The sequence below is a fragment of the Vidua macroura genome, chromosome 2 (assembly GCF_024509145.1).
Source record: "Vidua macroura isolate BioBank_ID:100142 chromosome 2, ASM2450914v1, whole genome shotgun sequence".
In the NCBI taxonomy this organism is placed as follows: domain Eukaryota; kingdom Metazoa; phylum Chordata; class Aves; order Passeriformes; family Viduidae; genus Vidua; species Vidua macroura.
The window spans coordinates 95,936,620-95,958,334 of NC_071572.1; the positions used below are offsets into that span (position 1 = coordinate 95,936,620).

At 38.7% G+C, this 21,715-nt stretch overlaps 1 protein-coding gene across 3 annotated transcripts in view; it reads right to left on the bottom strand.

Moving 5' to 3' along the window:
• The window catches only part of DCLK1 (doublecortin like kinase 1), a 237,517-nt gene that overhangs the window by 123,193 nt on the left and 92,609 nt on the right, over window positions 1-21,715 (bottom strand). The window lies entirely within an intron of this gene.

A 21,715-nucleotide genomic window follows, 5' to 3' on the forward strand; every position in this document is an offset into this window, starting at 1 on the left:
CTCTCAAACTCACATAGGTGAACTAAGCCTCCTTCACAAAGTCTCCCTCTATGCCAGAGTCAATGTGAAGTTCTCTTTGAAGGCACCAAGCTGAACAGTCAAGTCAGAAGAGCTGGGAATAATTCTTCTAATACTGAGTAAAAGGATAAGCTCTTTCTACTTCCATATGAACAGTCAGTATCACACTGGTGTGCTTTTATGTCCCTACAGGAGATTTTAGAGACTTTATTTCAGCCTTTCAGCATCTAAAGGAGGCTTGGAAGACAGGTGGGGAGCAGGCTTTTTAGTAGGGCTTGTTGCAAAAGGACAAGGAGTAATGGTTTTAAATTAAAAGAGGGTGGATATAAGGAGTAAGTTTTTTTACAGTAAGGATAGTGAAACACTGGAACAGGTAGCCCAGAGAGGTGGTAGATGCTCCATCCCTGGAAACACTCTAAGTCAAGAGTTGGATGCTACTCTGAGCAACCTGATTTATTTGAAGATGTCCCTGCTCATGGCAGGGATGTTGCAACTAGGTGAGCTTTAAGTTCCTTCCAACCTAAATCATTCTATTCTACAATTTCCTTACAACAGCTTTTAGTTATTTTACAAGGCACTGCTTAACAATTCAATCTTTCCAATCATATTAAACAAAGAATCAGTGACTTTTACCAAAAACTGACTTCGGACTTACTGATACAGCTTTGACAAATTTTAAAAACAAATTAGATATCTATCCATCTTTAAAAAAAACACAAAGATACTTAATAAAATCTGTTCTCACTTCACATTTACAAGAAAATTCTATAAGAGTAGGCTTGCTTAAATATTGTTATATCAAGTTTTGTAATTAAATAGTGCATTGATGTTTGAACAGGCTAATTTCACAAAGAGAGTTTCAAGTCTACAGTCAGCAAAGCAACACATCAAAAGCCTCTAAAAATTGACAATACAATTGAGAACAGTCCAGCTCATCTAAACAAGCCCCCTCAGAAAAAGCTTTCAAAATCTACAAAAACACAAGTGAAAGAATTACCTAATGAGACTTTGCCAGATTTTGGCATAAAAAGTATCCCATCAATCTGAAGTAACAAGTGTCTAGGGGTTATAAAATTCACACCATCATTCCCAGAAATATGCCTGAAGGCTTTGACATCCACAACAGTTATGAGCATCAGCAGAAATGTCATGAAGTGGAAAATTAGAGGTACATGTCGTGACTTGCTTGTAGACTACTATTCATAATTAAAACAATTTTAAAGGTAGAACATTAGCAAATAGGAAAAAAAAAAAAACCAGGAAACTGAGAGAACAACAACTAGATGAAATAAATACAAAAAAAAAAAAAAAAGGACAAAGGTTCTTCCTAAATTATCTTTTCCTTAAGCAATCCATTTACTTTTCAATTCAGATCCACCACAACCCTATTTTTCCAACCATTGTCACCTTAACACTACACGCTACCTGAACATCAACATCAAAAATGTAAATATTTGGTAGAGCTTTTTACCATGTTCCTACTCAGTTTATGTTCTATTAGTGTATCAGCCCCAGCAACGTTTAAATAAACTCATTTGCTTCCCATCTTTCTTTTTTGTCCACAAGACATATCCTGCCTATCTTCCCACCCCATACTCCCACTGAACTTCAAACAGCTCTTCAGTCAAGTTCCTTTGAAATTGCCACCTCTCCCACTGCTTGTACAAAACTACTAATTTGCAGAATAACATTAAAAATCCCCTGATTTCCTTTTTGCTTCCCAAGTTTGACACACTTCTAGGGAGTGATGTCTTTTACATTTGTCTTTATACCAAGCAGAATATTAGAATCAAATCAGCAATAAGCAATTCTAGACAAAGTTGAACTATTTTGACAACAAACATGAATACAAATTACATTTGAGACCAAAAAAAAAATAATAAAAAAAAAAGGATTTAATAAAACCCAAAAATGCTCAGCTCTGCCCAGTTAAAAGGCTTTCTTTCAAGCCTAAACAAGACATTAAAATTCAGGTAGCAGCACTTAACCAGGCTCAACTATACCTATTTTTAAAGCATCTCAGGATCAGTCAGTGCAATTTAAATGCAAATAAGAAAGAAAATAGGATTAACACACAAAAAATAATTTGTGCTTAAATATCTTTGGGTTTTATTAAACTTTACACTTATAATTTAAAGTGTTATTATGCTTGCCTCTCTTCTCCTTGCCCTCAGTTTCATATTCTGTATGTAAAATTACAGCTTTTTTGCCTCCTGAAATTTTAATAATTTTGGAATTATAATTCTAGCTCTTAGAAAGGTTATAGCAAGATCACAACTTCCTTTCAGATCCATCTTCTTCCAGAGTAACTTCTCCTAAGGTTTCCAGTACCTTTTTATACTGCTATTGGAAGCCCTGAGATGTCCTTCACTGTCTACATTTTCCATCCCTTCTGTCTCAGCATCCTTGCCCCTCTCTGCAAGTTCACACTCCTCAGCAGTTAAATTAAAAGGCATCTGACACATAGACAGCATCCCTCTTCCAGGCTTTTTTGGAGAGAAATCTGCAAACACTTTCTATTCACACCCAGTCATCAGCTAAGCAAGAGGACCTGCTTTTTATTACCCATTTTCACTTTTGGAGAACACAGCTCCTAAAAAGTTAGAGTTTAGAAGATCAAGAATTTTTATCCCCTAAACTGGACCATACAAGTGTTTTAGAGGTCAGTGTGGTCTGTTGCATGTGATCAGCTTTAAAATTAGTAATTTTTTAAATTAGCAAATTTAAAAGTCCCTCGGACTTTTAAAATTAAAAAAAAAAGTCCCTTGGACTTTTCTGTTGTTTTCAAGGCACAGAATCCATCTTCCTTTTCACAAATAAAGTTTTATTTCTCACAAGGAGAAAAACAAAGTCAATGCAGGAGCAGTCAAACATGCACCTTAAACAAAGAGAAAATGAAAAAATATTGTCTGCCACACAAGTGGTACGAAATACTCAGTGACTCTTTTTAACAAAAACCTTTCTGATAAGGAGATGTCATTTAACATTAATGGTGTCTCTCTTAAACTTTGTAAGGGAATGAATAAATAGCAAAGGCCAGGGAGTGCTTGGATTGATGGTGAGAAAAACAAATTGATCACTAGTACAGGCTTTGGTTATAGGCAAGCCAAATAAATGAAACTCGATGACCTGGCCACAACCACAAAAAAACAGAGGAGGTAGAAGATTTCGTCAAGCCTGAAGTCCCCTAAGTAAGTTGTAAACAGTGAAGCCTGGATTCCACACAAATCATCATTGCCCTAGTAAACAACTCAAGACACCCACATGCCCTTCCAGTGGGAAACACAGGTGTCTACCTAGGAAGACCGCCACATTATTTTGTACCTCAGTAGCTGCTACTGCGCTTCAACCCTCTAGTCAAAGCAGCACAACAGCTCTGTCCCCAGAAGGGACCAGGGAGGGCCTGGATGGGCCAGGCACCCACAGCTCCCACAGAAGCACAAAGCTTATCAGCAGAGCTGTCTCAGAAGAAGAACAGGGAGCAAGAGCAGCAAATCTGTCTTCCAGCCCAGCCTAAGGACTGGCTCTGCAGCATATACACTACATACCACAGGCATTTTGAAAAATTATCTTCACTTTTCCTTCTTTGTTTAAACAGGCAAGCATTTGGAACCAAGAGAAATCTCCTAACTACTATGGGGACTTTTCCTTTGATTGGCCTGAAGCACTGAAGTTCACCTCTTTGGAGATGGTCTCCTTCTTGTGGAGATCCTCCTTCTTATATATACAAAAGACATTAGAAATTCTGCTTCACATTGTGGAAGGCACATGGCCCAAGAAGAGCCAATGTAGAGCCAATACCTGGTTATATTCTCTCACCACAAGTAAGAAAGAGCAGTCAGAAGTGGTTTGGAGGAGCTGCAGAGGGAGAGAGGGAAAGGAGAACACAGGGGAAAAAGAGGAAAAGGGAGAGAAAGAAGAGGGAGGGAATCAAGGAGGGAGAGAGGGATGGAGAGAGTGATTGGATCAATCCTTTCAGTAAAAGCATGAAATGAAAGTTACAGATGCAATCCTCTTTTATAACTGCTGTACTCTGACTGTATTCAGGGACTTTTAAAATTCCCATTTTAAAACACATCCACAAAAAAAAACCCCAGAACTAAATTCTTTGTGTATATCAGTCACAGCAAATTGAATTATTTTCTATTCTTTTAAAGTTGACCACACACCAAGTTAATTCAGAAACACTGATATTTTTGAATAAAAAAATATTCAGAAAACTTATTTTTCCACTGCATTCAGGAACATTTCATAGCACCAGCACATTACAGCACAACCACCATGATTGCTGTCTCACTTCTTTGTTACAATTTCCATAGTGCTGGGTTCTTGGATAGAAAAGAAGGAGGGTGTGTTTCTCTTCTTTCAATAACAACTTAATTTGACTTAAAACTGAAAGCTGTTTTGGATGAGGAATGAGACAAGCTGGCATGTCCTCAGGCATCATGGCTGTTGGAGAGCTGGAAAGAAAAGTGATGACAAAGAAATGAGGTGGTTAAAGCAATAAAGATGCAGAAGGCCCTAAGGAGAACTCAAGTGATAAGTGGGTATAGGGTTTTATGAAAAGCAAGAGAGAAGTGAAACTTGGCAAAAGGAAAATATGAAGCATTAAGGAAGAAGGAGACATGGGCTACCAGCCAGGAGCACACACAGAGGGTGACAGAGAGGTAATTGAGGCTGGTGAGAAAGGTACAGTCCAAAGGAGGGGGCAGGCAGAGAGTCAGTGGCAATTGCCTTCCAGACTTCACCCCATGATCAGCAGATGGGAAGTTTGAAATCTGTTTTAAAGTAGCCTTTTTGAACCTTAAACAATCTCATGTTGAGCTTGATTACCATTTCTCTGATAGCGAAAAAAGACACTAAAAAAATGTTTTATCCTTGGAAAAACCTCAGTGTTTAAATGACTCATGATTTTAGGACTCTGACTCATTAATTTTGTGTCAAGTTTTATGAGTTTTATTACAGAGCTTGTTTTCATTTTCCTGCTACTTTTGGCTCACTCAGACTCAATGTTTAATTCTTAGGCAGATCTCTTCAGTTATTCATGTCAAAGGAGCTCACTATACCTCTCTACTACTATTTTTCTTTTTTTTATTTTGCCTCTGGCTGATTTTTCAAGTTAAAAAAAAATAATATTCAATTTGATCTTTAGTGGTATTCTCCCTTCATTTTTCTCCTTCACCAAACTGCATTTTCCACTAACCACTAGCTTTGCAGTACTTACCCACTCTTTATCTATTGCTTCCTAGAGGAATATCTCAGATACTGAATTTATCTCGCTGACATCTATCCTGGGAGTCAGTAACAAGTCTCATGATAGCTATGAATATTCCTGAGAGCTTATAAATAATAAAATCACTAAACAGTTTGGGTTCCAAAGGACCTTGAAGTTCCTCTAGTCCAACTCCTTGAGTAGGGACATCTTCCACTAGATCAGCTGCTTAGAGCACTGCCACTGGTCTTTGACATCTCCAGGGGTGATGGGGCATCCATAACTTCTCTGGGCAACCTGTGCCAGTGCCTCACCACCCTCACAGTAAAGAATTTCTTTCTAACAGCTAATCTAAACCTACGCTCTTTTAGTTTAAAAAAATATTTCAAACCATTTAAAACCCTATGTCCTATTGCAACAGGCCCTGCTACGAAGTTTGTCCCCAGATTTCTTGCAGGCCTCCTTTATGTTTTCAAAGGTTCTATAAGGTTTGCCCAGCGCTTTCCCTTCTCCATGCTCAACAACCCCCACTCTCTTGGTCTTTCTTCATATGGTAAGTGCTCCAGCCCTCTGATCATTTTTGTGGCACTCCCCTGCAGGCCTCAGGACAGCGGAGTAGAGGGGGAAAATCACTTCCTAAACCTTGCAGAAATGCAGTATCAGAAGAGACCTCCTGTATTACTCCATTTATCTCCCAGCAGCTCATATTAGCTTTCCCAGTGCTTTGTTCAGTTTTGTACCATACTGCTTATTTATTGTGTAGAGCTCCCCTCAGAAGACAGGCCAGTAAAACAATCAACTGTTACCCGCACAGAAAGATTTCACAGCTTCATGAAATTCAGAAATTAATCATTCCATACTCCTTTTCAGGTAATTTCTGTGAAATGAGAAATCCAAGCATATCAATAAGGTCTTTGGAGAAGGGGAAGGAAAAATACCTGTTCTTTCTAAATGCATTTGGTAGCAAGTCTCTTTTTTTTTCTTCCCTTTCCTCAAGGAACCTCAGGCCCTCCCTTCTTTCTGAGGAAAAGGAATTATACCTCAGCTGGAATTCACAGACCATCACATTTGAATATTTCCTTCAAGGTTAAGGTAAGTCTATTTCTCTTCCTTTTGGCTCAGGCTCTGAGGCTTTTATTCATACCCTTTCACATTTATCTGTCATTACACACATGCCATTTCTGGAGAGCCAGTCACCTACAAAAAATTTAATTTATCATCAGTGTATATACACTTCCTCTCTCAGCTTCTGATCCAAGCTCTCTCCTCAGGTGGTGGCGTAGCTGAAACCATTGGGAAGTATCTGCTACACATTCCAGAAGTGAAACGGCACCAAATTCATTCTTTGCTGTTGGAGTGAAATCTCCATGGTGACAACTGCATCGTCAAGCTGTGAGAGCTTTTCAGTGAAGAAGAGCATTTTATCATGAGATTCTCATTACAAGAGTGCCCTCTGTAAATGAAGAGAAGATGGTACCGTGGGGATTTCTATAAATGAAGAGATGTTACTGCAGGGGCTTGAGCTGACTGGAGCTGCTCTTTGCCAATTGGCACGTGTGGCCACATTGCAGATTAATGCCTCTCACTGTGTGTGTGTGCCCCCTCAAAGCAGATGAACACAAGACACCATCATAGTTAAAAACACATGAATTTTCATCCTCAAAAGCAGAGGGAAAGCAAGCCAGCATCCCTGTGCCCTGGGGAGTCCTGCTTCACCTGCCTCACACACATTGTCCCCTCAGCTGCGTGTTGGTCAGTGCTGGCTCAGAATCCACTGCTCTTCATTTTGCTTCCTCTGCCACCAATACAGAGGTTTCTCTCCCTTTCTGACTGCTGAAGATGCGGTATCAGTCTACTTCTACAAAGTGTGTATTCATCAACATCCATTCTGTGAAATACATAGCTCAGCCTGTATGATCTTTATCAGACTTGGCAAAAAAACTAACAGAAGAATCACCTACTTTCTTCAGTTAAAATATGTACTCAGTAAAATATGACTGTCTTGGTCAGTAAAGTATTTCAAAAGGAGAAGTAAACCTTTCCATACTATGCTTTATACACTGATCTTAATATACTGTTTTACTTCACTATTTTACTTTTCTGGTTTGCACTAAATGATAGCACACCTAGAAAACAGTCAAATTAGGTTTTTCAAATGTCCCATCACATTCCTGTTGAGAAACAAGTTCACTTTGTGACAAGCCCTTCTTAAAAGCTTTCACCTTAATCCTTTAAAATTCAGATAGAGATAGCAGAAAGTTTGCAGTTCTGATGCACAGTAACTACTACACTTTGGCTGAAAACATCATGTGAAACCTAAATAATTTCTCTGTTAGACTATAATTTAGTAAATAAGTTTCATTGTCAGAGAAATTGAGGAAAGCAACAGACACCTCATGGGCTTATGTGTGACTGCAATACTGAGAAGCATTCAGATTAATTAAAGGTTTCTCTACAGGAACCACCAACATGGCCACTTGAGACGACTCCTGTCAAAAACTGCTTCATGGCAGACAGGACAAAAGCCATGAGAATGTGGCTTTTGCATTGAAGAAGAATCCTGCTAGTCACCATAAAATCCCACAGCAACTGCACAACAGATCAGCACACTTGTGATGGACAATTCAAACACTACAACAAAGTTTTTACAGGAACAGAGAAGAAGAAACTCTCCTCACACATTTAAAATAAATTCACGTTAAACAGAGGATGTTTCTTCAAGACAATCAGACATTGACAGATGTTACCTCAGCCATCAGGATGGCTGATTTAACAGCAGAAGATATAACTAATGGGCCAATGGAAAAATAGTTAAGGCTTGATAGCAGAGTTCAACTAGATCTGGATTTTTTTTTTCCTTCCGCCACATTCATGTATTTTTCCTCACGAGCTGCAATACAACACTACCGTTTAGTGGCCAGACATGCCAAGTGCGGACTCCAGCAGCCCACCTGGACTTTTTCTCCAAACAGGTAGCAACTATTTGCTAACACTGTATTCACATAACCCTAAGAAACAGGAAATTAATATTACTCTAATTTCTGATCACTTAGCAAAATCATCTCCTTGACTTCAGGTGCTTGAATAAGGCCTTGTTAGAGGTACTAAAATAGTTTTGGAGACTGACTTTCAGAATATGTATGTACAAGGGAAACAACTCACCCAGCTTGAAAAGCTGGGTTATGCTGAAAAAGATACCATACCCCTGTGAGCTTTTTATTTTTTTTTTATTATGACTGAATTCTGCTCTTAAATACTCAGAAAAACTAAGCACAGAATATGTTGTCCGTGATTTAAGGAGCAAGGAATCCTAGTATGACTAATATCCTCTTTGTCAAGATGGTGTGTACTTTTACTTCATCATTCACATAATTGTACTCCTGCAACTGCAGTTGCACAAAAGCAGCTGGTTTCAGAGCAGTCTCTTAAACTATCTTAAGCACTGGTCAGTATGTTCTTCAAAAAAGAGTGACAGTTGCAAGATCATCATTTGAAGGAGGCCTTTGTATGAATTTCTTTCTTATAAAAGAAAACTCCACAATTTGAAGGCCACGCAGTAAAAAACCCAAACTGCTCTTCAATCATGTTATAAGTGAAAATATTATTTTTTACCTCTGTTGGAATAACACTACTTCCTAGAATACGACTGCAGATATACTAAAAAAAAATTAAATCCACAGTTATGCTCTGTTTGCTGTGAACAGCAGAGCACTGGCCTACTATCTCATGTCAGTGTTCAAAGTTTTTCAAATATAAAAACAACCAGTTATGAATTTTTATTGTTCACATTTCATGACAAATTGTCACTGATGATCCTTCTAGTTGCTTAGAGCAGCTAAATGAGAAGGCAGAGACCAGCTAGGTGAAACAAATTCATTCAAAAGAAAAATGCAGTCAGGTGCCAATTTCTGAAAATTATAATTACAGGTTTGGAGATAAGAAGAAAATATCTTTCAAAAGTACAGACAAAAAGTAAAAGACAGAAGTAAAGACAGAAGTAAAGACAAAAATGTCTTTCAGGGCAAGCGTCTAGTGCTAGGTGAAATGAATCACTTTGCTCAGTCATGTTCACTGTCTTTAGTAAATGCATTGTATTGGCCCATTACCTGAAACAGTAATTAGAGTGCCTGCTGCTTCTGAAGTAGTTTGATTGCATTTCATCCATAAATCTCAAAAATAAGGTGCACACAATCAATGTTTCTCAAAAACCACTTTTCCAAAATACCTGCATACCAGTAAAGCTTTCTGATTGCAATTCTCCCTGAAATCAATACAATTTTCCAACAAAAGGCATTCTCATCATTTCACCTGAAAGTGTACAACACTTATTTCCATTTTCAAGTAAAAGAGCTATCAAATGCATGCTATAAGGCAAGTATGAATCCTTGAATTAACTGTTAGAAACAGAAGCATTTGATTAATTTTTTACCTCTGTCCACTATGTATTTTTCTAGAGGTTTGCTTATTTTTGTGAAGTTCTGCTTAGCAGGAGGTTGCAAGCTGGGTCCTGGTCTGCTTGACTGGCCAGATGCTCCTCTCTGCCTTCCCAGCTGGGAACTGTGGGGGCAAGCTGCAATCATTTTTTGAGACACTGGGGGATCACACAGCCTTCCCCTGGAGACTGCAGAAAACACATCTTCTCTGGGAATTGGTCCAAATAAAATTTACTGGCTGCCTCGATCCAAATCCAGATGGAAAGCTTTGATTGGTAATTTTGCGTTAGGTACTGCAATCCCTCTATAAGAGAAATTGTATTTTATATATATATCACTGAGTGATAAATGAAAAGCTCAAAGTTATAGTCTACACACCATTATGAAAGCATCCAATTTAGAGATTACCATGACATTAGGTGGCATTCCAGGAGCAGTTTCCTGAAAGACTTTTAAAACCATGATTTCCTTTTGTCTTTCAATTCAGAGCAACCTGCCTCAGCACAGCGTTGTCAAATGTGGGAACACTTCTGGCTTTCTTGCTCTTGTGAGAGAGTGTGCACTACAGAAGCAGTTTGAAGCATGACATTTGTAAGAGTTAATATCTGAACCAAACCCATCACACCTTATGCCTGCAGCAGAACCAGATTTCAACCACCAATTTCAAGTAGCAGGTGGACTGTGCAAAAAATATATAGCTACCCTAATGCATTTAGAGAGTTATTTTCCCTTCTTTGAAAATATTTTAATTCCAAAATCCCAGTGTATCACCTTAATATCCATAACAGAAAGTTCTCATGTTAGCTTACTGACTAATGGTGGACTCTGGTGATAATGCCATAAACTCCATTTCTTTCAGGCATAATCATTCATAAAATGCATGCAGGACAGCACTCCATCATAAACTGCCTGGAACATAAGTGAGATGTGTAATGGCTTTTGGGTGCATACACATGCTAACTTAAGGCCCAGCATGCAACACAGAAAAAAAAGCGACATGGTTGAATTCTGAAAAAAAAGGAGGAAAAGGAAAAACAGATGTCAGGGTTTCAACAAGTCACTGCACACTGCAGCTGGAACCAGTACAAAAACAGCACAAGTATGCTGATAATGTAGCATTTCATGTAATGATAAGGATAATAAAATAGCACAAAATGCAAAAGCTCAAATGGTTAAGCACCTTCCTCAAATTCCAGAGGGTCAGTTGGGCTGAACAGTAATAGTAATCCTTTCAATAACCAGATTAAATGATTCAACCATTAAAGCTCTTTATGCTCAAGAAAAGTGAAAATTGAGTGATTCCCTTTCTTCTAAGTGCAGAATATGGACAATAAATCTAAAATCCAATCCAAACAGACATGCAGACACACATTATCTCATTACCATCACTCTTGAAACTATTTGGCAATAGTTTCCATTATTACAACAGATGTTAACAAGATGAATAGAGAGCATGTTAAATAAACATTAATATTAATATTAATATGTAAGTGTCTATGCAGCAAAGCCACTGTTCAAATTATTTATTTCCCCAAGAGCATTTCTTCGAAAATTAATCAGGGAATTTTTCTTGCTAATAACTATTAAAAATTCAAGGTATTTCCATTGACAAAGACTGTATCATTCAGATAAAAACACTAAGCAATGTAAACATGGTCTACATGTGTAATCTTTACTCTGGTGGAGCGATTCATGTAATTGCCATTCTCCCTGGGCTTTGGCTCCTTAGGACACAGCAGCAGAGGTAGGAAATGTGCAGAGGGAGAATCCAACCTACAGAAATTTACAATGTGAAACAGTTCAAAAGCTTAAGGATAAAGAAAGAGCAGACATACTAATCACAAAAACCTGGAATTTTATGTCCAGCTCTGTGAAGAGACACCTTGGTCAGAACACTGCCTCCACATCACAGGCAGACTGGTTACAACTGTTGAGATTTCTCAGGCATGCTGAACATGGAGATTGCTTCCTCATGTAAGAGTTTCTTACTGGAACACAGCCTGCTGCTTGTGAGTGCTTCAGTACAGCAAGTCCTGGGACATTACTAAATCTAGCAAGCAAAAAATAAGCAGAGTTTATAAATCCATGAATATGACATGAACCATCAGGATCAGAGCTGACAAAAAAGAAAGCAAGAAAAACCTGAGGCCAACAACTGGAAAAAGGATTTTTAAAGTACTGCTACACACAGAGTCACAACTGACTTCTGAAAGATCTGAGAATTAAAAAGAAATCTGCTAAAATGTAATCAGTGTAAGCTTCAGATAAATCCCCGCCAGCAAAACATATAATAAATTAATGTTACAATGAGAGTTGAAGAAGAGTTTTCTCAAGCACATCTGAAAGTTCCAGCATGATGGCATAGAAAAGAATTCCTTCAAAATCCCTTCTACTTCGCTAGAAAAGCTTTTTTTTAATATTTAAGCTATAAACTGTGAAAGGAGGTACTTTTATGAAGAATCAATATCCAGAGCCATTGATTTTAAGATTAAAATTATTACAATATACTAGTACTATATCTTCAAAACTACTTGTTGCCTAAGAAAATGTAAATGAAATTTCTTTGCTGCCATATAACCCTTCCACATTCATCACTAACCTGACTGCTGTGTATTTATAGATTGCACAAGCCAAAAGCATTGCATTCATGCTTAATTTCATCTGTGCACGCTTAGGTTGACTTATTTTAAGCTGTAGCATAGCTTAGAGGAAACACGTGGAGATGTAGTAAGTACCAAAGGAATTTGTTTTGATTATTTTTGACATAATAAGATGCATCAAACTGACACCCTGATGCAGATGCACAACTCTGGTGGCAGTGCAGCATCACTCAAATGCAAAAGCCATACCAAAAATACCTGCCAGATGTGTTTGGAAATGTTATGCTATTTAACAAACATTCGAAGACTTGTCTCAAACCCAAAATGAAATCAAAAAGATGAAGCAATCTATGCTCAGGCAGTGCAGCCCCAAATAACTTGTTGAACTGGAGGTCCAGAAGCTCAGCAAGTTATTCATCTGTTAGGCTGTTCCTTACAAAACTTTATAATGTTCTGAATTGTACCCCCTGTGTTCTGATTCTACTACCTGTTATGAACTCAATAGCCTTCAGCTACAAATCCTTTACTTCTAAGATCCTACATCTCATAGGGAATGATGTGATAAAGCAACATGAAAGAAATCACATTACAAAATGTAGGAGAATTTAGCACATTTGCAATTCAGAAGGCTGCTAGGCACAGATAAGTTCTAAAGCAAAATACAATTACAGAAAATAGCACCATGTTGGAAAGGGAAATTTGCACCAAAAGCAATTTCACCTGTGATAACACCTTGCTATGTGTCTGAATTTCCTTTTCACTTACTGAAGCTCTTTTGCAGCACAAAGGCCCAGATCCCCAGGACAGCCAGTCTCCACACAGCACCCAACTTCATTTTTTGCATCCAAAACAGCCCAGGAAATATATATATATTCTCTACACATATATACCTGTGTCTACACATCCCATGTGTATCAATATAAACTGATCTAAAAATCCCGGGATCAATTTGTAGCTGCCAACATAATGAACCAGAAAATGTCTCGCCTATTTAAAAAAAAAAAAAAAAAAAAAAAAAAAAAGAAAGAAGGTTTGTCCAATCAGGTTCTCTCTTCTCTCTCCTGCACTTGCATTTGGGTTTGGTGGTGGTGGTTTGGGGAGTTTTTGGGTGTTTTGTTAACAGAGAAATCGAAAGAAATAGGTTGCCAGCTCAGAAGCAAAGCAGAGGAAAAGGTAAATATCCTAACCACCTGAGAGCAAAGATGGAGCTGCGGATATGCTAATTGTTAAATCTGTGTCATTTGTGCAACACTAAAAAAAAATTAATTACCAAGTGAGGCAAAAGCAGAAAGAAGGAACTGAATACACAGCCCACACAGTCACAGATGGTGACACACTCTGATGGGGATGGAAGCAATTATGAGCCAGTCTTAGTCCTGGGACTATTCAAGGTGTCCTTGAATGATATTCACAAACATTAGGCACATGACAGAGGATAAGCACTCTCATATTAATGGCACAGCTCCAATTACTCCAAATGGTTTCATTAGTTTGGAAGTGTTGTTAACTCCTTTCAGCAAGTGCAGGTAGTGCTTAAAAAAAGAGAGGACTTTCTTTCTTAAAAGATAGTGCAGTAATAACTTGATGTTGGAATCCAAATCTTAAGTCTTTTTATTGCTTAAAGGAAAACCTGAATATGGGGAATGTGAACACAGAAAATCACTGTCACAACCAAGCTTGCAGAGTGCTGCCATGTGCTTTAAAATTGTTCAAGAGCTCTGGGCATAGTTACCCTTCTCAATGCAAGTTAGGCAGCAACGTAAATGAGAAACATTTGGTTTATGTTAGCTACATAATTACAATTTTCTAGCAAATTTATAACAGGCAACAGATTCACTTTGCCAAAAATATCTCAAACATACACTCAATTACTTGAGTTTTCCCAATCATTTAAAACAAAGGTAATTCCACAATTCCCCAAGATATTTCCTTCCACCCCTTTGCATTTTTTCTAGAGGTACTTCCTTTTCCTTTTGTTCAAGCCTTTAGTATCATCCTTCTTTGCTGAAGACAGAAGTGGTCATGCTTTCCTTTCTTATAAGAAGAATGAACCTGAAAGCATACAAAATGCCTACTGCCTACTTCAGAACAGTAACCTGGTACAGAAATAACCCACAAGGACCCAGAATAAGCTCTCCTTAGGAGCCAGAGATTTTAGCACTACCAGTGATGGACCTGTGTAAGGCCAGAGTTAGGATCCAGAAAGATGCATTATAGGCGTTTTTACTTGGCAATGTATTATTTGTGCATATTCCTTTTAAATAAAGATATATTTAATCATATTTCTTTTTACCTGCCATTACACACAGAGGGAATGTAGTCACCAAAGTTAAATTAATGAATTTCTGAATAGAAAGAGATTTCAGGAAACATGGTTCAGAGAAGGAACATATCTTTAAGTGTTTTGAATAATTTTCAAGAGGTGTCTCACTGCTGACAGACATAATACCTTACAGTGTCAATAAAAGCCTCTAGTTAACGTTTGCAAATACATTTACTCAGCATCCCTAATTGTCTTAAGACATCCTAAACCTATGAATCAGTGTGGAAGAGTGACAAAACAGTGACACAACACTGGAAGAGAGCACTAATAAAGATTTGTAAGACATAGCCAAAGATCCTCCAGAGTACATTAGAACTTGTTTCTGCAAACAGAAACTTCATCAAGTAATGCATTAATTCCTTTAAAGTGACCCAGAAGTTAATGAAAAAATATCCATGCAGGGAAAAGCCACCCACACTTGAATGGTACAATGACTCAACCAACTCAAGGGCTCAGGAGAACAGTAAGATCCGAGTCACTATCTGCGGCATCTTCTAAAATGTCTCCTGTGCAAAGATTACTACCTTGCTCAATTCATCAGTGGCCACTTCAGGATGAAGTCATCACACTAATGGCAGGTAGCAGCCCTGTCCTTCCCCTGAACCAGCCATGAATATTCAGAGAAATGAATACTGCCTCCAAATGAGGCTAGACAATTCCTGGTCCGTCTGCAACAGCTCCAGAGGTCTTATCCAATTTTAACTACCCAGAGCAGACCCCAAACTCTCAGCCACATGTGCCGAGCTTGCTGGGATCGCCGTGCCTTTGCCTTAGTTTAGCTGGCGTTAGAAGTCAGAGCCGTGGCACTGATTTGAAGGCAGCGGCGCTGTCGGCAGACAGAGCGGCTCGGTGCCGCACGGAGGCAGGAGCGGAGCTCGCACACACGGGGGAGCTGCGGCCCCGCGCCTGCCCCGGCTCCGCTCCCACCGCGGCTCCGCGCGGCGCCGCCTTCGCGGCTTCCGACTCCCGGGCACAGAGGCGTCACAGCCAGCATCCTCAGATGCAGACAGGCTTACGGGGCCAAACAGCGAGTAAACGGAGAGATAAAGAGGAAATAAGGATCATGACTGAACTCTCCTACATCCTCAGTGAAGTGGCCATCGCTGAACTTCAAAACTGGTGATTTCCAGTTTTTTAAGAGTGAGAAATTCAAGAGAAGGTTTTTCTCCCTTTCTGACACTTCAGGTGCATGAACTTAGCTTTTCTTAAAGCTATACTTGCCTATGGGCAATCACCCAAGCCTCCCCCCCCTTCCCCCCCAGCATGAATTTATTCTTCACACTTTCTCACATTTTTTCTGAACATCCGGAAAAATATTTTAATGTGAGAGTGACTGAGCACTAGCACAGGGAGGTGTTAAGAGTCTCTAGCCTCAGACACTAAAAGGCCATCTGGACACTAAAAAGTCCTGGGCAGCCTGCTCTGGGTGACCCCACCTGAGCAGGGGAGTTGGTCCAGACAGCCTCCAGCAGTCTCTTCCAGCCTCAACAATTCTATGATTCTGTCATCTTTTTTTTTCCTTTAGTTCACTTTCTCTTGTCATCACCCTCCCACTCTTACTCTTTTTCCCATTAATATCCGCTGCCTCAATTGCCTTACTCCCACCTTGTCTCACTTCTTAATCTGTTTTTTTTCTCTCAGCTAGTAGAAGAATATTCTGCCCTTGTGAAGTAATTAGGGAGGGTACATGTTTGACAACTGGAGCAAAAAATCAAGTCCTACTGAAGCACCTTCCTTCTCCATAGTAACATGGGACAAGAGGCACTACAGGAGATCACCATCACCATGGCCAGAGGACATCAATTCAAGTGTACACACGATCAGACATACTTTGTGTAACAAGAAAATTGCACCATTTTTGTCAAAGTAAGTATGCTTCTCTCTGTCACAAGGGCTGCTTACATGCTGGAATTAAATGTATGCCTCATTTTTGGGACAGCCATATACATTGTAACTATACTGCAAAATCAAGTTGTATTTTTGTTTTTTTCTTAAAATCCTGATTTTTAAAAGTAATTGTAAAGGGTGATAAAGAGACCTTATATAGGTTTAGAAGCCAAAACCATGACAGCAACCTAAGAAAATCCTTCAAAATAGCTTATTCTCTTAAAAAGAAAACAGAACCAAAACCAACCTCAATGTAAGTCCCTTTCATAAACAAAACTGAAATAGAAGTAAATAACAGAACAGATTATGTGCCCATGTTTTCCAGAAACAAGTCTCAACCCCACCAATCACTCTCAGTTTTGTCCTGTGAACAAATTCATCAGCAACTTTACTTGGACACCAAATTACAAAGCTACCTGCCTTGATTACCCATCCCAGAGGCCAAACTATTCCTGATCATGCTCCTGAGCAAGAGGGGTAACTACTTTGTCTAGCTGTGGAAACTTCAGCCAAACTCCAGAGGGAAGGAAAAGCTGTTTTCCCTTCTGCATCACCTGCCCCAGCAAGGTGGCATGTGGCATTCCTGGGGAAGAGCATTCTCAGCTCAGGAGAGCTCAGGAAAGCTCTTCCCTGATACAAAAAGCTGAAGCACACCATAAGCAGAAGTTAGAAAAAAAAAAAAAAAAAAGCTTTTCATGCTTCTTCTGTTGCCTCACAAGCTCTGAGCTTACCTCCTGGCACACAATGAAGGCTGTTTTAAGAGTAGGAAAAAAAAAAAAATTGAGTCCACAGCTTACATCCATAAAACTAAAAATTCAAGTCTGTTATGAAATGAAATATTAAACAGTGTTTCAGGATTGCACTATTGTGACTACTTAAGTGAGAAAAAAATAGAAGAAAGAATGAGCCCAATCCTGAGGAATGATATCTACTATACCTTTGGGCCTTTTCCACAAGTCCCCTACTTCTCACTAAGAGACTGAACCCTATTTAACCCTATTTTAAGGAATTTTGATGTGCCTCACAGACAATTCTTCTGCTAAGCAGCACTAACTGTTAAATTCAGTTAAGTTTATAGCTGTCATGCTATATGCAAGGGGCATATGATGCTGCACTTTGAATACAGAAAGACACACAACTCTAGCTTTGGAATTTCCTGAGAGCACATGGACCACAACAGGTGACAATGGGAGAGATTTCCCAGGATATTTATGCTTTTTGTTCCTCATTCTACTGATATTTTTCAGCATTTCAAAGCACAGCATATCTATATCCTTTCAAGGTGAAAGATTTATGTATTCTTAAAAAAAAAATTCCAATTTCAAAAATAATGCCACAGTCCTGCATAATCCTATCTTTTGTTTGCTAAGTCTGCTTCCTAGCAAAAGCCCTGCAGTCCAACAATTGCTTACTTTCTTGTTACAGTCTTAGCTGCAGTGCCTTGATAAATAGATGTTTCCATGGAGATGACAAATGAATATCATCCATGTTGCAATGAGATTCAGATTTCATCTTGAACCATTAGCTTTCAAACCACAGCTTATTCATTATTCATTTGCAGTAAGGAAATGGCTGAAACCCAGTGCATTACAGCAGATTAAAATCTGTGCATGCAGTTTAGAATAAAGTGCATTTGTCACCATATAATATGAACACAACTCCCTGGGATTAAAATAATGATCCCAGAAGCTGTCCTAAAGGTCTAGAAAGATTTTCCCCTCAATTAATAGGATGCCTACGTAAACTATGGGAATTGAGACACATTTTAACTATTGAGGCAGGCAGGGGACCTTCAGGAGGAAAAAAAAAACAGCAGATGACATTCAACTGTTTTTCAAACTGTTACAATTACACTAAATGCTTTTCAGAAACAGGCTTAATAACATAAATCATCAAAGCTTATTAGCTTAGAAGTACATGTAAATTTGTGTGCCCTTTTGACTGTTCTTGTGTACTAAACCAGTATCTGTATTCCATTCAGAAAATGCCTTTCTTTTATGACTGGCTGGCAGATGACTGGAGTCTTTGGCAACTCTGAGGGAGCCTAAGATGGAGAAGAAGAAAATATTTTCAGTTTTTTCATAACTAAAAACTTGCACAGTGGCTGCAGTTATTTTTAAAAAGGACCTTAAAGATCATGAAAGCTTTCCACTTGGCAGGAATGTCTACTTTTGTCTGCTTGACTTATGAGAAATATTTGTTCTTCTATATTTAATAAATTAAATATTTATAAGTTATAAGATATCCAATTAAAATAATATACAATATCAGTGCACTCCATTAAAACATTTTTTCAGTTGTATGTCCTGAGCTAGAATGAAGAAAAAAGTCAGTGTGCTGTTACTGCTACAAGTAGTACACACACTGAAAGAAATTTTGTGTTCTGCACTTCCATACATAAGGGCTTCAAATTTATGGTAATTTGAAGAATATTAAATACTCTTTCTTAAATGCTGGCCTAAGACTGGCCTACTTGGAAGGAAGGAGTCTGATCAATGCTTGAAAAACAGAGCAGACACATGCACTGCAGTGTCACCTAATACTTACTGGCTGCTGTTGTCATTGCTTGTAACTGCACTCAAATTCACTGTAATTGAGGTAGGCAGGAAAGGCAGGAAATTTTTGGCTGATTTTGAGGTGGGAGCTCTCTTTATGCATATGACCTGAAGGAAATTTTGCCTGGAGGAAAGTTATTGTGCATCTGACCCAGGGGGAAAAAAAGGACATACAAAAGTGGGACGTCCTTCACACTTGCCCTGGTTAACAACATCCATGCTCCTGCTGTCTGAGCACTGGAGATGTCCTGGGAAAAGCATGCCAATTAGAGTAAGTTATAACTAATTATGTGTCTCTTCATTTGAATTATTGTCCATTAAGAAATGACCTCAGTTTACAGAACACATTTCATTCCCATAACTGGCTTAATACCAGTGTGGCAAGAGGTCAAAGGGTAACAAGAAATTCTGAACCAGGATTACTTTGACATGTAGGAAGGGGATAGTGAGCAGCAGCTCATTCTTTCCCCACTAACATGACATGCCATTTTCATACTACTGCTATCTCACCTAGTTCCGCAGATTACCGTGAAGCTGGAACGACCACATGCTCCACTGCACAAGCAGCCACCTCCAAAATGTCTCTTCATATCTCACAGATGAAGCTTTATCCAAGCATAGCATAGGGATGAGATTAAGCAAGCAATGAAGGCCAAACCTTATTCACATCAAGAAATATGCAGACAGTCAAGACAAAGCACTGAGCTCTTTCTGTGCAGGTTGTCTCATGTCAAGTAGGACATCTACTAAATGACCTTATCTGCAAAAATGAACTTTCCAGGGTTATTTTTGTTGCTGCAGAAAGGAGAAAGAGTTAACCATTACCCAGCCTTTACAAACCTTTGAGGATTTGATCCACCACATTTAACTTAGAGAGTTTTTCTACTCTGAACTCAAAGTAGAAGTTGAAATTGAATTTGTCCATTATTGTAATTCACAGCAGTTAACGCCTGGAACTGCCTAGGGTTTGAAGTGAGACATTTGGGACACAAACTGTCAGAAAATGGATTTGTTTCTCAAACCTAACTATTTTCTTATTTGGCAGGAGATACTCTCTACATCATGCTTTTCATTTGCTTCTGAGCACAGATTCATAATAACCATGCCAGTGTGTTTTCACCCACCAGCACAAATTGTAGCCTTCAGAGGCAGTAAAAGCAACAGGAAGATAGACAAAGCCATGGAAACCTTTCAGCACAGCGAGGATTCCAGCATCAAGCTAGATCACCAAGGAGTGAAACACGTGCTCTTTTCTTTTGAGAAGAAAAATAAGAAACCCCAGGATGAAACAAGGTGTTTCAGATAAAATGTCTTGCAATACTTTTTGTAACTTATCCTCCTAAGATAAACACACAAAAGATCTAAACTTTTGGTGATATTTACTTGAGCCAAAATGACTGCTGTGAACTCACTGTAGAGTATATTGGATCTTCTGAAGGACAGTGTGATGTTAAGTGTAATGTTTGCAAGCAACTTCTCTCTGCTTGCTCTCACACATTCTATAAACCTATCGCTGTGTGCATCACCTGCTACAGCCTTAACCTTCCCCAACTGGATATGGAGATGTAACTCTGCAGGTAGACAGCACAAGACACTCTGAACCCATTAAGAAGTGATCATACATGATCCTTCAGCAAAAAAGTCACTGTAGCCACCTACTTCATCTGGCGCAGAATGAACCTTTGCTGTCCGACAGCTTCCTCTGGTATTATTTTCAGCTATTTTATATATAGCTGCTGTCATGCTCAATATACTTGACCTTTTGCAATCTGCATCTTTCAATTCATTTAACAAACATAATCCTTTATTTACTACTGTTTAAAATACCTTAGAGCATTAAAAAATCTGAAAATTGAGCCAATGTTCATGGGACATACACTTATATAACTGATTATTTCTAAGGTGACAGCGAAGTTTGAAAATCACATCCTTAAACGTCCAGAATGGGAAACTGAGATGCAGGAAGGACTAATTAGCAGCCATAGAAGACTAATTAATGTACTAAGTCCCAAGAGGGAAGAAAGGTTCACACCCTTGTAGCATTTGGGCTATATAGATTTAACTTCTAAGCTTAAGAATAAACTCCTGTAGGTTCAGCTCCAAGCTCAGTTTCAGGCAGACATTCCAGAAGCCACCACATGATTTGTTCTGGTTTAATCAATGAGTTAGATATACTTTTTGTACATTTACAAAGTGTTCTGAGTTTGGATAGCGCTGAGTAAAAAGCATAACACAGACAAGGAAGTTAATTTTCCTTGAGCATTGAAGGAGAACCTAAATCTTCTACTTTATATCTAGAAAAAGATATGAAATGTTTATCAAAGAAATTATTTGGCCTTGTTCAACAGCATGATACTAAAGCAAGAATACATAATCTTCAGAAGAAGCTTGCACTAACATTATTGTTTTTCCTACTAGGAAATAACTGAAGTCAACAGAACAGAGTTTTTACTGTGAAGTTGTATAATACTGTGATCCCAGGGCAAAAATCAGCATTTCAAGCACAGAAACTCCGATTTGAGTTGAACTTGTATTACATGGGGAGAAACGAGTTTATTCTCCTACTTCAGCCAAGCACAATTAACTGAAAGCTGAAAATCTTTAAACAACACGGCCCCACAAGGCAGGTAGGACACCCCAGAGCATCTGTGTGACACCGCAATAAAGCCTCTGCCACTACCTGAAGC